Below are 16338 nucleotides of genomic sequence, written 5' to 3'. Positions count from 1 at the left end.
GGGGGGGGGCAAAAACTAAGGAAAGCCAAACCGAAGATGCCAAGCTAGTTCATAGATGTCCACAGTGAATTGGGCTCAGCACTAAAGTGACACTAACATTACCATCTTATATAACCACAAAAATATTTTTTAAATAATCTAAATGTTCAAATTAAATTTGACAGCTTTGCTTTCAACAAGTGTTAAAAGAGAATAATCCGTTATACAAAATTTTTAAATAAAATTGTGTTACATAAACCAATTTATACAATATAATATATAATATACATAATTATATAATATGTATATAATATGCACATATGTATGCATATTTATATAAAATGTATATAATATATAATATGTATAATATACAGCATAATAAGTCTGTAATATAGTACTCATTTTTAATATAATCATCTTTTTCAAGACCCTGCCCTAATGTCTTCTCATTGAGACACCTTAACTTACTACTTAAAATTTCAAATTGACCCATGGGAACCAGCAGTTAGCGTAATGGCTATGTTGCTGGACTCCCACGTAGTCAACCGCGGTTCCCGTCCAGTACCCGGTGGCTTAGAACTCACGCCGGGCACGTGTGCGTGCGTGCCCAAGATCCCGAGAGGAGAATGGAGGAGAAGAGATTGCGGTGTGACCATCCCTCCTGGGGGGTGATTTCTCGCTTTCTGTCTCTATGTCTCTCTCTCTGTCTGTCTGGCGAGCGCACGTGCCTTATCGAAAACCTCTCCAAAAAAATAAAAAAAATTTCAAATCGACCCTATTTTAGCATTTAAAATCCTTTTTACCATATTGCTTTGGTCTAAAGTTTTCACAAATTCTTGTGTTGAAACTTGATTCCTTTGTGGTGTTAAGAGGTAGGGTCTTTGGGGAAGTGATTAAGTCATGACAGCAGTACCTTATCAAAGGGCTGGAAGGAAGTAGCCAAGTCCTCTTTTTGCCCCTATATCTTCCACCATGTGAGGACATAGTGTTCACTCCCGTCGCGTGAGGAAGCAGCAAAAAGGTCCTACCCAGGCTCCAAATGCTGATGACTTGATCTTGTAATTCTCACCCTCCAGAACGGTGAAAAATAAATTTTTATTGTTTAAAAATTACCCAGTCTGTGGTCATTTGTTATATAGCATTGCAACTGAAACAAGACACCCATTTATTTTGTTTTTGCTATAGCCTTTACCACCTTCTAATATATAACAAAATGTATCGATCGATACTGTTGTATATTTATTGTTTGACCCCAACCGCTAGACTATAAACTCCAGGAGAGCAGGGATCTTGTGTGTTTTGCTCAAGATTATATCCCTATGTCTAGAACTAGACTTAGACTTTTCAGATACTAAGTCTCAACATTAAATTTGTAAATAGATTTACATAGAATTTATTTATAATGACTATAAAGTCTTTGAAAGACTGTTAGCCAATATATTGATGGGGTCGATTTACAGATGTTTTTAAATCTCTTAATAATGTTCTCTTTTTTATACATTTTAACACTAATATTTACAATCAGAAAATAGTACTTTGAAATGGCTATTTGTGTATTTATTATCAAAAAGATATTGCTAATGGAATTTATATGTAACTTACATATAAATTATTCCATATAACAGCCTCTAAGTCCTTTTCAGACTTCTATGAACCTCCTCACTATCTCACTTATTCATCATTTATTCCAGTCAACAGTGATTTCAACTAGTCTTGATTTTTTTCTCTAACATCCCTATGTTAGACTTAAAATAGTTTCTCTTGACATATCCCTCTAACAGTTCATTGTTCCTTTTAATACAAAACTGTCTTTTTCTTCTTCCCATCTCCTCCTCTCCATCTTACCCATGCTATATACATCCTCATACTTTCAAGCCCTTATTTGTTTTACATATTTTATAGCCTGCCTTCATAAAATACTGACTTCTTACGTCCTTACTCAAAGAGGAATCAATGTTTTATTTACATGTGTGTATCTATTGTCTAACATAACTGAGTAGCATTAACAATATAATTATAAAAATTCAGAAATTAGGGATAATAACTTCAAGTATAGCCTCCCTGATATTATTTTCCTATTTTTCTTTAAGTTTATGTATTTCTTCCATGAGAGATAAAGACAGAGAAAGAGAGAGGGATCCTCAATAGGGTCTTCATGCCATGATCCACCCCTACCTCAGCCAACCAGGATTACAGGGAGGGTGGCACACCCGGGCTTTACAGGGCGTCCTCAAGACATGAGACTGGGACATTCCCATGTGGCCTAAACATCTCAGAACACTGCTTTAATGCTGTGCCATCGCAACTGGTCTGTTTGCCCTGTTTCAAAACTATTCTTTTGTTAATGCTATCTCTTCTCAGTAGAAATTTGGCTGACGAGTCTGATGGTATTAGTAACACACAGGCACACCTAACATTTGTAGGCTATCTTAATGGTGAACATAACTTCTAGCCTTTTTCTCCAGGTGCTGTATTTCTTCCCTCAGTTTCCATAAAATACAAACTTTGCTCACATTACTATCTTTTGTTACCTTTATAATTTATTTTCATAACACTTTCCCAACTGTGTATCCTACATGTAGTATCTCTGTCTTATTTCATTTATTAAAATCAAACCCATTTTTATTCCCCAAATCCAGCTCTGATAGTGTTACTTCGCTGTTCAGTGATTTTTGAATGCTTTCACTTTTACTATAGAAGTCTAAACTTCGATTCAGGAAAAATGCCTTTCAAATAATTACATGAAAGCATACCTCCACCTCCTTCTTAGACTTGAACAATACTATATATACCGACCTAAATTGTATGACCTCTTATTTCTTACATGTGCCTGTTATATTTACCAAGTTTCTCTCCTCCTTTTGTTGAAAATTCAACACAAACCTCACATTATTTATGACATCCATCTTGACCTTTGGGCCACTCATCTCTTCTTCCTCTGGTCTCACATAGTGTTTTGGAGAAATCTCCCTTTGTCACACTATAACCAACCTTGAATCTCTTCTGAATTATTCAGCAAACATAAAGTTATATATTTATGACATCCTTCCAACAATATTTGTGTTTTTAGGTAAAGTACTGCATATTTTTTTCATGTTTATATTCACAGAGCTCCTAATAAAATATATTTCATGCAGATTATATTTCATGAACAGTTGAAATGAATTTGTTTATTCAAAATTTTTATCAAATCCTTTAAAATATTCTCTTAAACCAAAATGTCAGTGTTTCCAATTTCTGTCCATCTTTAATAGTCATTCCGAGACAATAAAGCTATAAACAACAACACATTTGGAGGGGAAATAAATATGGCCTCAGAATCTTCTCAAGCTGTTGTTCATCTGTACACATCTGTTGGTGGTTATTAGTCACAGGAAAATGTCTCAGAGTTTACAAGTTTGACTTAAGTTCTCCTTCAAAGTCTCTCCATGTCAGCCAACCATTATTAGATCCTGAGTGTAACGCTCTCCATGCACAAAAATGCTGCTTCCTGCTCTGAACCTTCCAGCTCATTCTTTATATTCATAAAGTGAAAAAAATCCCGTAATCAACATCAGATTAAACACAGTTCTGAGAACTGCAGATACCCCTTTCTTTCTTTCAGATTGAAATATTGTTCTAAAAGTATAGATTCTTTGCCATTTTTTAGTTCCGAGAAATTATTTGGCTGTTAGGGAGTGCTGTTAATGAACAATTTATCTGACAAAATAATGGTCCTATTATGAAACTTGTCTCACTAGCACAGACCCAATTATAAGCCACTGATAATCCATAAACCTATGGAGTCTTATTCTTTAAATATTATAATTGTTATTTATTTTTAAGCATGATAGATACTTGTCAGGTCTCTAGACAGAGTAAACATAAATGCATGGACATGGGATTCAGAATGATGCTGAATTTAATGTAGTACGTCATTTATCTCAATCTTATGAGTTATTAAAAAATAGGAGATAGAGAACATTGATATAAATATTATGTGCTCATATTTAAGTATAATGTGCTCATAATTAGGTATGATACACTTTTTTAACCACATTTTTCAGTTTTTAATGTTCCTGTGTTTATTCATATGGATCCACTAGCCTGCAAACAACAGAAAACCAAATCACAGTAAATCTATCCTTCTTCTTTTTTTTTTTCTTTTTTTTTGAGAGGTTTTCACTATAGGGCGCGAGCGCTCGCCAGACAGCGAGAGACAGAGCGATAGAAAGCAAGAAATCACCCCTTAGGGAGGATGGCCACTCCACAATCCCTTCTCCTCCATTTTCCTCTGGGATCCTGGGCACGCACGCACACGCGCCCGGTGTGACTTTAAGCCGCCAGGTCCAGGACGCAAACCGCGGTCGACTACCTTGGAGTCCAGCGACATAGCCATTACGCTAACTGCTGGTCCCAAATCTGTCCTTCTTAGAGGTAATAGGTTCAGGTAAGTAGCGTAGAAGCTGACAATGTGATAACTATTTCAACAGATATGGTTAGGTAAAACTGAGTTCCTAGGCATCAAGTAGCTTATTATTAATTCAGACATTCTCACAAAAGAAGGGACAAAATGTGCTGAGGTTTATGTGCTCCTCTCCCACCCTTCTCCCTCCACAGCCACATCTGTCACTAGAGATGTTTCTCCTATCCTATGCAACAATAGCCCCTTGGATGACTCTAGCTCGCTCTTTTTTTTTGGAGAGGTTTTTGCTAAAGGGCGTGTGTGCTCGCCAGAAAGACAGAGAGAGACAGATGGATAGAAAGCAAGAAATCACCCCTAGGGGCGATGGCCACCCTGCAATCCCTTTTCCTCCATTCTCCTCTTGGGATCTTGGGCACGCACGCACATGCGCCCCGCGTGAGTTTAAGCCACTGGGTACTGGACTCGAACCATGTTCAGCTACATGGGAATTCAGCGACATAGCCATTACACTAACTGCTGGTCCCAATCCTAGTTCTTTCTAATGAGTTTTCCTCATCTAAGCTTGGGAGTGTAAGTCAGGACAAATTGTATTCTCTTTATTATTTCTGTATTTTTGAAGCAAAGTTTAATCACTTAATACATAATTTATTCCTAAAAATACAAAACGTATATGAAAACATGCATTACCTATAAAAAAATCATCAATGCCATTATTTAGTAACTTCATGCCTGGGTGTCCTTTATTTATTCCCTTGTGATCTAAGAAATCATGATTATCAATTTTTTTCTTGGGTCCAACTACAAAATATTTCAATGCATTACATTATATAATTCAAAGGGGAGAATTATCTTTCCTAATTTGCTTAAAATTTATTTTTATCACCCATCACCAAAAACATAACACTTCACTTCTCAGCCAGAGGCAATTTCCAAAGAATTACTAAATCTGTGTTATGTCACAAGTTGAGATGTACCCAAGCTAGTGTCTGCTTAGGAGAAAATAGTTGTTTCTTACTACACTATGAATATCACTACCCCCCCCCAAATAATTCATGTTGAAACTGAATTCCCAATATGATGGGATTAGGAGGTGGGGCCTTTGGGAGATGATTCTATCATAAAGTGGAGCCATCGTGAATGGAATTAGTGTCATTATGTACTCTGGGGATCTCTATAACCATCCAAGTGGATGTATCAAAAAAGTTTTTAGGCACAGCAATTTAGAATTAAAAAAAAAAAAAGACTAACTAGAATAGGAAATATACTTTGTGTAGTTAATGCTATATGTCTACTTTTTGAAATTATACAATGTATTAAATTAGGATACAAATTAGAGGAAAGAAGGGATATACACCCTGAGGAATTTCAGTAGCTGGAGATTAGTTAAAAGAGAAAGCCAGTGTTTCAAGAACAAAAGAGTGATCAGTATTTTTTTCTTTCTTTATGTATTTATTTTTCATTCCATCACTGTGCATCATTAAAGTATAGCAAATGAGTTTCCCCATTGTGAATACTTTGTAAATTGGTTCAGTTAAAGATACTACTATACATATTATCATCAACAGATAATTTTTCATTTTTGTGTTCCTTAAAGGTTTTTCTTCTTTCTTTTTCCTCCTGATTCCCTGTCTCACCCTTCCCCACTTTCTGCCCCCTGCCCACACTGTCTCTCGTTTCCACAATTGCTCTACATGTCTTCATACCTTCCATTCTTTTAGTTTCTGCCATAGAGAGCAGAAATTTGGTATATATTGAGTGAAGACATACAATGCTTTTATGCATCTCTTTCATAGTCTGGCTTGCTATGCTTAGCAGTAAATCTTCCATCTTCATCCACTTGCTATCAAATGAAAGGATCTCATTTTTTTGTTTGTTTTTTGTTTTGTTTTGTTTTTTGTTTTTGTTTTTTACTACTGAGTAGTATTCTACAGTGTATATGAGCCATACTTTTTCAATCCATTCATCTGTTTGTGGACATTTGGGTTGGTGCTATGCTTTAGCAATTGTGGCCAATATTAATAAATGGTAAAACAACAAAAAAGATGATGGCAGAAATGCATTCATCAAGTAACCCAACGTAGATGTCACTGTGGGCCTTGTTAAGGACAATATTGGGAATAGAAACCAAGAGTGGATTGACACATACATGAAAAGTTAGAGAACTATGGCAGTATAAACAGATAACTTTTTGAGAAATCTGTCTTTGGATGGAAGACAAAATGGAGCAATACTTGGAGAGGGCTGAGAAATCAGGGTGGTATTCTCTTAACAAAAAGCATATGAATATGTTTATTGGAATTATTCAGTAAAGAAGAATTATAAATTATAAGTGTTATATGAAGCAAGATACTTCATTTTATAAATTGCTGAAAATAATTCTCTGGGCAGTAGACAACTTAAAATATATTTAAAAGATCACCACAAAATCTCCATTACATCCAGGTGAGGTAAATAAGGGCTCAATATTTTGTTTCATCATCTTTTCTTCCCTACAACTCTCATGATTATTTTCCTACCATAATTTCTTTCTTTTTTTTTTTTTTTTTTTTTTTTTGGTGTTTTTTCTTTGTGGGCCTGGTGCTCTCACCTCGGGCGCGGTGCGCTCACCAGACAGAAAGCGAGAAATCACCCCCCAGGGGGGATGGTCATGCCGCAATCCCTTCTCCTCCTTTCTCCTCTCAGGATCTGGGGCACGCATGCACACGCGCCCGGCGTGAGTTTTAAGCCACCCGGTCCAGGACGTGAACCGCGGTCAACTATGTGGGAGTCCTGCGACATAGCCATTACGCTAACTGCTGGTTCCCCCTACCATAATTTCTTACTTGAATTATTACGTTAGTCTCTTACTACCTCTATCCTTTCTTTCCTGCTACTAGTAATCTTTCAAATTGCAAATATAATTATGTCTCACCTTTGTTTATAATCATCAAACTGCTTTGAGGGTAAAAGAGGAACTCCTTAGTTTAGCCCTTTATAAGCAGTCCCTACCTCATAAACAATTTCTCCCATTTCAATCATAAATTGTTTTGTTACATTACGATGATGTGCCCTATACATCTTGACTCCCTCCTTTATAGTATGCTTAGAATACACATTTACAATGTCCTCTGCAATAATCCCCAAACTCAAACCACACACCTTACCATATACACTCTCACATGGAAAATCTACTTTGCATCTAGTTAACTTCTAGTCATCTTTCAACAGTCGGTTCCAGTGTCCCTCCTCTGGTTCGTGTTCTTTAACTCATCAGTTTTAGATTATGATTTTATGTAGTATATATTATTCATAATTGCACTTGTCCATTATATCATATCATTGATTTCCTTATCAGAATTGGAAGAAATGAGTTTCGTGAGGGCAAGGGTAACAGTTCATGAATCTTATAGTCTTAGCACATAGCATAATAGTTGGCAAATCATTCTCATTTTAAAGTATAGTAAAATATCTGGAATGAAGCTGGAAAGAGTATTGGTTGGGAAAAAATTTGCAATTTATAGTAATTCCCCAAGTGAATCTCAATTCTAGTACATCAATTTATTTTAAAACTACTGGTCTGGGTGAACATCCATTCCTGGGAAGCAAGAGGAAAAAATTACTTCATTGTTTTGTTTATGGATCTGAAATCATACCTAATTAAATGAACACTTTGTTTTTCTTAACATAGTATATACCAAGAATTACAGATGTCAAATTTTGGCACATTTGCAATAAACTTACCAAACAAAATTTTTAAATTCACTACTTGAACCAGATAGAAGAGTGGAGGAAAATAAAAAGTAACATTAATGATAACCATATTTTCTTCAAAATAAGCTTCACATTTTTATTTTTGTTTTTGAAGAAAATTGTTATTCCATATGGTTTGGCTAATCCACGGTAACTTTTGAAGTCTTACACTTAAATTGTTGGTCTTACTATTAAAATGAAAAGAAAGGAAGTTTAAAGGCAGGCCAGCCAGTATTGTGGTATATGAGACAACTGATTCCCACTTGGTGGTTCAAATCTCCAGGCAGCTGCTTGAGAGATAAACTGGGCAAGTGAGTGTGCATGCCCAGAATCTTGAGAGGAGAAACATAGGACAAAGGTTTGCACTTTGGCCATCCTCCACTGTGTGTGTGGGGGGGAGCTGCTTTCTCACTTTCCGCCTGTCTCTCTCCAGTGAGCGCATGTGCCCTATAGCAATTTTTTTAAAAATAAGTTTATAGGTTTTCATTAAGTAATATAGCAACATAATAACAGTAACAGAAGTTATTTGGAGCACTGGTATGTATGCACTTTTTAAATTTTATGTTTGTTGATTTATTTATTTATAAAGCAAAAATTACAACATTTTTTTAACAGACAACTTTCCAGTCTTGTGTCTGTTAAATGTTTCTTCCCTTTGCCCCTCTCAACTATCCTCTACCACACTCCTCTACCACCAGCTCCCCTCCCTTACAGCCTCTGGTATCTACACTTATTTTCTCTACTATCATATCTTTTTTAAATTTTATTTCTGCCATAAAGTACAGACATTTGGTACATATTAAGTGGGGATGTTTATACAATGTGTCTCTTTCAAAGTCTGGCTCACTCCACTTAATATTATTAAGTCCTCTATACTCATCCACTTTGGATCAAACAATAGGGTCTCATTGTTTCTTATGGCCGCATAATAATCCATAGTATAAATGGGCCACAATTTTTCAACCTGGTCATCACATTTTGGACAAATAGGTTGATTCCATGCCCTAGCAACTGAGAATAATGTTGTAGTAAACATGGAATGTACAAGTGTTTTTCTGACTGTATTCTAATCTTTGGGCAAATACCAAAGAGTGGAATTCTTCTGAATTCTATTCGTCTTTGCTTAGCAAACTATTTCCCTACTCAAAGTATCTGTTTATACCTTCTTCGGTTCTTTTTAAACTGAACCTTGAACAGTTGCAGCCAAACCCAGCCCACTTTAGTTACCTCTTTGGCCAAAGCTCACTCACACTAAGAACTGGTGGTGTGTGAAGTATTTGTATCACAGTGTTAATCTACACTCTCTCCTGAGAACCTGTACACCAAAGCTTTACTTAATATCATTCCAGTGTAAAAGCTACTAAGTGTTGTCTCAAATGTCAGAGGCACTCCACACAAACACTAGGGAACACTTCTGAGTACACTGCAAGGTCTATGAAGAATCCAACACCACTAATAAAGCTGCTATTTGGCTGGGAAATAAATAAATAAACAAACAATAGGTTACAGACCATCTGCCTGCTGTAAATACACTCAAAAGTTATTCTACAAATTCAAACTGCCATGTAAAAGGAAGGGAACATAAACAATACATTCTGCCTCTTCTGTTATCTTCTGATTGCTTTACAGGCCCAAACTTACCAAACTTGATTGTCATTCTCAGAATTATTTACCATGATTACATGTTTGCTAAATGTCCAGTTTCTGAAAGGACATCCCATCTTGCTATAGGAAAACTTAATAGTAAATAATAAAATATTTAGAAGTTTTAGCAATTTGCAGATAATATAACTCTAGAGATAAGATTTTTTTTTTTTTTGAGAGGTTTTCGCTATAGGGCGCGTGCGCTCGCCAGACAGACAGACAGAGACAGAGAGACAGAAAGGGAGAAATCACCCCCCAGGGGGGATGGTCACGCCGCAATCCCTTCTCCTCCATTCTCCTCTCAGGATCTTGGGCACGCACGCACACGCGCCCGGCATGAGTTTTAAGCCACCGGGTCCAGTACGCAAACTGCAGTCGACTACGTGGGAGTCCAGCGACATAGCCATTACGCTAACTGCTGGTTCCCATAGAGATAAGATTTTTTTAAATGAAATAAATTTACTTTTATTTCTCTTGCCTTTCACTTCTGAAATGCCTGCATGAATTCATCTCTAAACCTTATCTTGTATTTGAGTCTACCTCATTTGTTAATCTAACATTTTTCCTGTCTCCCTCACCTTCCATGTTATCTAAGACTTCTTGAATCTCACACCATTTTCACATCAACTACTCAGTTCTCATCCTATTTCTAGGCTAAACTCAGACTTAAAAAACTGATTGAGAGGTAACATCAGAATCTCCTCAAAGCAGCTGTGACATATCTTTCACATCCAAGATACAGAACCCTCAACTACCACCACAATGAAATTGCATTGTTTCATAAACAACAACAAATGAAGCTTCTCTCCAAGAATGTAATATTTATGTCAAGAAATATAGTAAACATATGGAAAATATTATCTATTCTATTATTATAAGGAAACTAAAATGAAATCTACAGAATGATTTTCCTAAGACAATTTACATGGTTATGTGAGAATTTTAAAATTTTTCTTTTAGAAGTATAACATTCTCTTTTCTCCTCTTACATATGGTATTCATTTTTTAACATTATTTTACTAATGATCAGGGTCATTTGAGGCAGTTCAGGTGTTCATTTGGACAAATAAATTTTAGACTAAATGATCATTTTTAAAAGAATTATTAATTTAATTTTATTTGTCATATTATTATTATTTTTTTTAATTTGGTACATGGCTTGTGTACTCACAGGAGAGAGGCAGAGAAAAAGAGAAAACAAGGCACCATACCCAGGACTTGAACTGTTGTTAGCCATGTGGGAGTCCAGTGCCTTAACCACTGTGCCACCTGCTGACCAGGACTAAATTATTATTTTTTTTAGAATAAAAATAAAATTTATTGTATGAAATTAAGGTGTCATATTTCATTATTCACTAAGGTTAAAGAAAGACTAATTTATTTAGTCCTTCATAAGAATTTCATTTTCACTTCCTGTCCATCTCCAACCAAGTTTCTTAGATTTGTTTGTTTATTTTTTTAAATTTCATATAAGAAATGTGTACTCACCAGAGAGAGACAGAGACAGATACAGAGAGAGAGAGAAAATGAGTAAAGTAAGTCACAAGGTCCAGTACTTGAACCATGATTGGCCATGTGGGAGCCCAGTGCCCTAACTACCATGTGCTGATCCCTCAATCTCCAACTATTAAAATGATATGATCAAATGCTATCAAAACAAATACTATAAATAACACCAAGTACTTTGTAGAAAATGCTTCCAAAAGTTATTTCTCAGCATAAGGGATCTTCATGGCATCCCTGGCAGCTATAGTTGGATATGCTGAATTCGAAAATGATTAACTAAATAATATTAATAACCTGTTTTTGTTTGTTTGTAACTTTCTTTTCGCTATAGGGTGTGTATGCTTGCTGGAAAGAGACAGAAAGAGAAAAAGTGAGAAATCACCTCCCAGAGGGATGGCCATACTGCATTATGGCCATCTTCTATCTCCTTATCTTCCATTATCTTCCATTCTCCTCTTAGGATTTTGGGCATGCTACCAGGTCCAGAACTCGAACCACACAGTTGGTCATGTGGTAGCCAGCACCTTAACCTCTATGCCACCTGCTGGTTTCCTTGGTTTTTTTTTTGTTTTTTGTTTTTTGTTTTTTTGAGAGGTTTTTGCTATAGGACATGTGTGCTTGCCAGAAAGACAGAGAGAGACAGAGAGACAGAAAGCAAGAAATCACCCCCCAGGAAGGATGGCCACGCCGCAATCCCTTCTCCTCCATTCTCCTCTAGGGCTCTTGGGCACGCACGCACACGCACCCGGTGTGAGTTTAAGCCACCAGGTCTGAGACTTGAACTGCAGTTGACTACATGGGAGTCCAGCGACATGGCCATTATGCCAACTGCTGGTCCTGGTTTTCCTGATTTTTCAGAACTTTTTTTTTCTGATTAAAATCATACATATTTTGGGACTAGCAGTTAAGGTAATGGCTGTCACGGAACTCCCATGTAGCTGACCACAGTTCGAGTCCTGGATCCAGTGGCTTAAACTCACGATGGGCGCATGTGCGTGTGTGCCCCAGGGGAACATGGAGAAGAAGGGATTGCAGCATGGTCATCCCCGCTGGGGGGTGATTTCTCGCTTTCTGTCTCTCTGTCTCTGTCTTTCTGGCAAGTGCACGTGCCCTATAGCAAAAACCTCTCCAAAAAAAAAAAAAATACATATTTTTTATCCATAGACTAATGTAATGAAGTAAAATGGATAATTAGAATAATTTTATTTTCAAATTAAGACTGAATTTGTTTTGTTTCATTGGTGCTAAAAAGGCAAGAGGAAAGATTTTTTTAAAACGCAGAGGAAATGCAATAGAAAATAGTGCATTGATTTTCATATGACTATTACTGTAATAAGCTCTGCAAAATGTTTTTAAAACTTACTTTTTTCATTATGCAGAGGCAAAATCTAGTCTCTTGGTTTTGATCTTTTTCGGTTCTCTGAAAAAGTAACCATATACTTTTAAACATCTACAAAGTTTCTTGAATCATCATTTAAAAAGTCATTACATTCTCAGATCTTTCCTTTGGGATCAAGATAACCTAAACATTACTTGAAACCATCAATACAAGACTTATGTGTTAATAGCTTCCAAGTTTTAGAAGCCATAGAGCAGCCTACTCATGCCAAACCCCAAGAACAAATAGAAAACCATGTCAACAGTCATTTATGCTTTGGTAATACACAGTTTGGGAAAACATACAAAAAGTCAGAAGTCTAGGAACAACATCAAGAAAGCCAATACTTGGCCAGATAGTGGAGCAGTGGTAGCACAATTGGTCCCATAAGGGAATGGTCCTGAGTTTTAATCCTGGGACCTCAGTGGGCACTCAAGGCACATATGTGCAAGCACATGATCTGACCCAGTTGATGCTGGAGGTGGATGGGGACCCTGCTGGGGGTCTCTCTCTCCATTTCTCTCATGGAAGAAATAAATAAACTTCACACAAAAAGCCAATACCAATTGAGGAAATCTCTGGCTTTAACAAACGATAACAAAATGGAACTCGTTAAGAATTTATAACACAAAGGTTCATCATAAGTTACCTAAATATAAAGACTACAACTCACCCTTATTCCATTTTCGAAGATAAACAGATATTTTATAGTAACCTATAATTTTATTGTGAGTAGCTACCAAAATGACAAAGACGAAATATTCTTTATGAATAAAAGCAAGTTCTATTGGCCTGGGGTTATGAGAAAAAGGCATTGGTCAGAAAGTCTGGGAATAATAACAGAGGTTTAGAAGAATCTCAAGGATAATGATAAAGGAAGTTGCCAATTTCTCTGTGCTGCTGAAATCTTGAAACTTTAAGCCCAATTTTTCCATACTTCGACCTTTTCCATTAGCTCTGTCAGACATCATAATTCTACATATGCTTTAGGCACAACAGTACTTTTAAAATATTCAATATTCATTTGTTTACAGTCTGTCTACAGTCTGTTCTTTATTTCTACCTGTTCTTTTTTGTTTTATCTTTTTTTCTTTTCTAACTGAAATAATATCTCTTTAGTTATTTTGTTAGATTTGGGCTGACTACTTATATGGTCCCTTAGTTTTGGGTTGAAAATGCCTTATTTTACATTCATTTTTAAAAGATTTCTTGACACCGTATGAGATTATAATTTGGTAAGTATTTTCTCCCTTCAACTAAATTTGTCACTATATTGCCTCTGGTTTTCAACATTTATGCTGAGAAGTTAGTAATTCTTATTTCCTTGGTGATAAAGTATCTTTTTTTTCTTACTGCTTGTAAGATTTTCTCTGGTTTTTGGTTTTAAGCAATTTCATTACTCTATATCCAAATATAGTTATATTTTTATTTAGCCTACTCTGGGTTTTCTGAACTTTGTGAATATTTGAGTTGATACATTCTAATGGTTTAGAAAAAAATTCCTGGCCACTAACTCTTTAATATTACTTATATTACTTATATAATATTGTCTTTTTCTTCTTATTCTGGCACTGCAACTAAGTATATGGCATATTATTTAGTGTGTCAGACACTTTTGTTCTGTACAGTGGTTTACATGCATTTTACTCTGTGCTTCAATTCAGATATGTTCTATTGGTCTAATTTCCACTTTACTAATCTTGTCTTCTCATGCATCTAATCTGCTGAGTACTTAATCTATTTAACTGATAATTTTAGATACATATTTTTTTCAGTTGTAAAGCACCAGTTTTATTTATTGTATAGATAATTTTCTGATGCCATTTTTACACTTTCATCTATTTTGTACTTTTCTCCATTTTCTTGAACATATTTTATTATAACTTTTCATTGAAATATATTAGTTGTACATACTCAAGGTGTATGGCATGGCTTTTTAATATAAGTTTATAATGTGCAGTGATCAAATTAGAACAATACACATATCCATAATGTCAAACATCTATCATTAATTTTTGCTGTGAACATGCAAAATCCTCTATTCTAGCTATTAGCAATATACATTGGATTGTCACCAGCTATAGTCATTGTATTATGCTACAGAGATCTAGCATTTCCATTTATCTACTTGAACTCTTCTATCTGTCAACTATGTTCTCCCTATCCCCTTCTCTTCCTTCTCTTCCTAGATTCTGGTAACCACTATTTCATTCTCCACTTCCATGCCCCTGAATATTTTAGCATTCACTAATAAATGAAAGCATGCAATATTTATCTTTCATGGTCCAACTCTTTTCATTTAGCATTATTTCCTCCAGGTCTAGCCATAATTTTAGATACATATTTTTCATCTCTTTTTATGGTTGAATGGTAATTAATTGTATATGCCACATTTTCTTTATCCATTCATCAGTTGAGGGGCACTTAGACAAATTCCAAATTTTAGCTATTATGAATAGCAGTGTAATAAAATGGAAGAACAGCCATCTCTTTGACATACTGATTTCCTTTCCTTTGGATATATACCCAGTAGTGGGATTACTGGGTGATGAAGTAGTTCTATTTTTAGTTTTTTGAGGAGCCACCATAATGTTTTCTATAATGCCTGTTCTATTGTAATTTAGATTCCAACAAACAGCACAGAAAAACTCACCTTTCTTCACTAGCTTGTCAGCATTTATTGCTCTTTCTTTTTTTATAGCCTTTCTAACTGGAGGGAGGTAATACTCATTGTGTTTTTGACTTGCATTTTCTTGATGACTAATGATGTTGCACATTTTATCAAGTACTTATTAAACATTTCTTTCAATTGCTTAGTGTTCACATCAATTTTCCTTTCTTAAATTGAATTATTTGTTGTTTTTCTAGTGAGGTGTTTAAATTTCATATATATTTTATTATAAATCCCATCAGATAACTAGCAAATATTTTATCCAAATCTATGGCTGCCTCTTTACTCAATTGTTGCCTTTGTTGTGCAGAAGCTTTTGTTTTATATAATGTCATTTGTCTATATTTGCTATTGCTTTCTGTGCTTTTAAGGTATTATTTTAAAAAATCTTTGCCTAGATCAGTCTCTCAAAGCATTTCTCCTGATTTTTTTATAGTAATTTTATGTTTTGTGGAATACCTTTAAGTCTAGTCCATCTAAGTTAATTTTTGCATATGCTGATAGATAGGGCTCTAGTTTATTTCTTCTGCATATGGACATTCAATTTTAACACCATCATTTATAGTACAAACTGTTCTTTCACTCACTGAAAGTTCTTGGGACCTTTGTCAAAAACCAGTTGACTTTATATGTCAGTGTCCACCATTGGGATTTGGCCCTGTGAAGAAGAGTTAAAGAAAGAAAGAAGATGCAGAAACAGAGTTGCAGTTGAACACAGACAAACTGTGCTGCTCAATCATTCTGAGCTTCTTTAGTTATATATTTTACCAGGCACAGTGAACTGTTTGCAACCTTTCAAGGATGCGGTTGAAGTTCTACATTAGAGATCAAGACTTTAATGTAGATGTTTTTCAACCTTGTTACTATCATGTATGATCCTATTATGTGTCATAGGGTTAAGCCAGTTTACTTGTGCTGTTCCTCTGCAATGCCGAGGAAGGCGGTCTGAGCATGAATCAAAGAGGATAATGTGTAAGTCATAAACATTATATAGAACAGGCATCTCGTGACCTAGCCAGGGTCAGG

This window comes from Tupaia chinensis, unplaced genomic scaffold, assembly GCF_000334495.1.
Source record: "Tupaia chinensis unplaced genomic scaffold, TupChi_1.0 Scaffold000402_1, whole genome shotgun sequence".
NCBI lineage: Eukaryota > Metazoa > Chordata > Mammalia > Scandentia > Tupaiidae > Tupaia > Tupaia belangeri.
Note: the sequence above shows the minus strand (reverse complement) of the source record.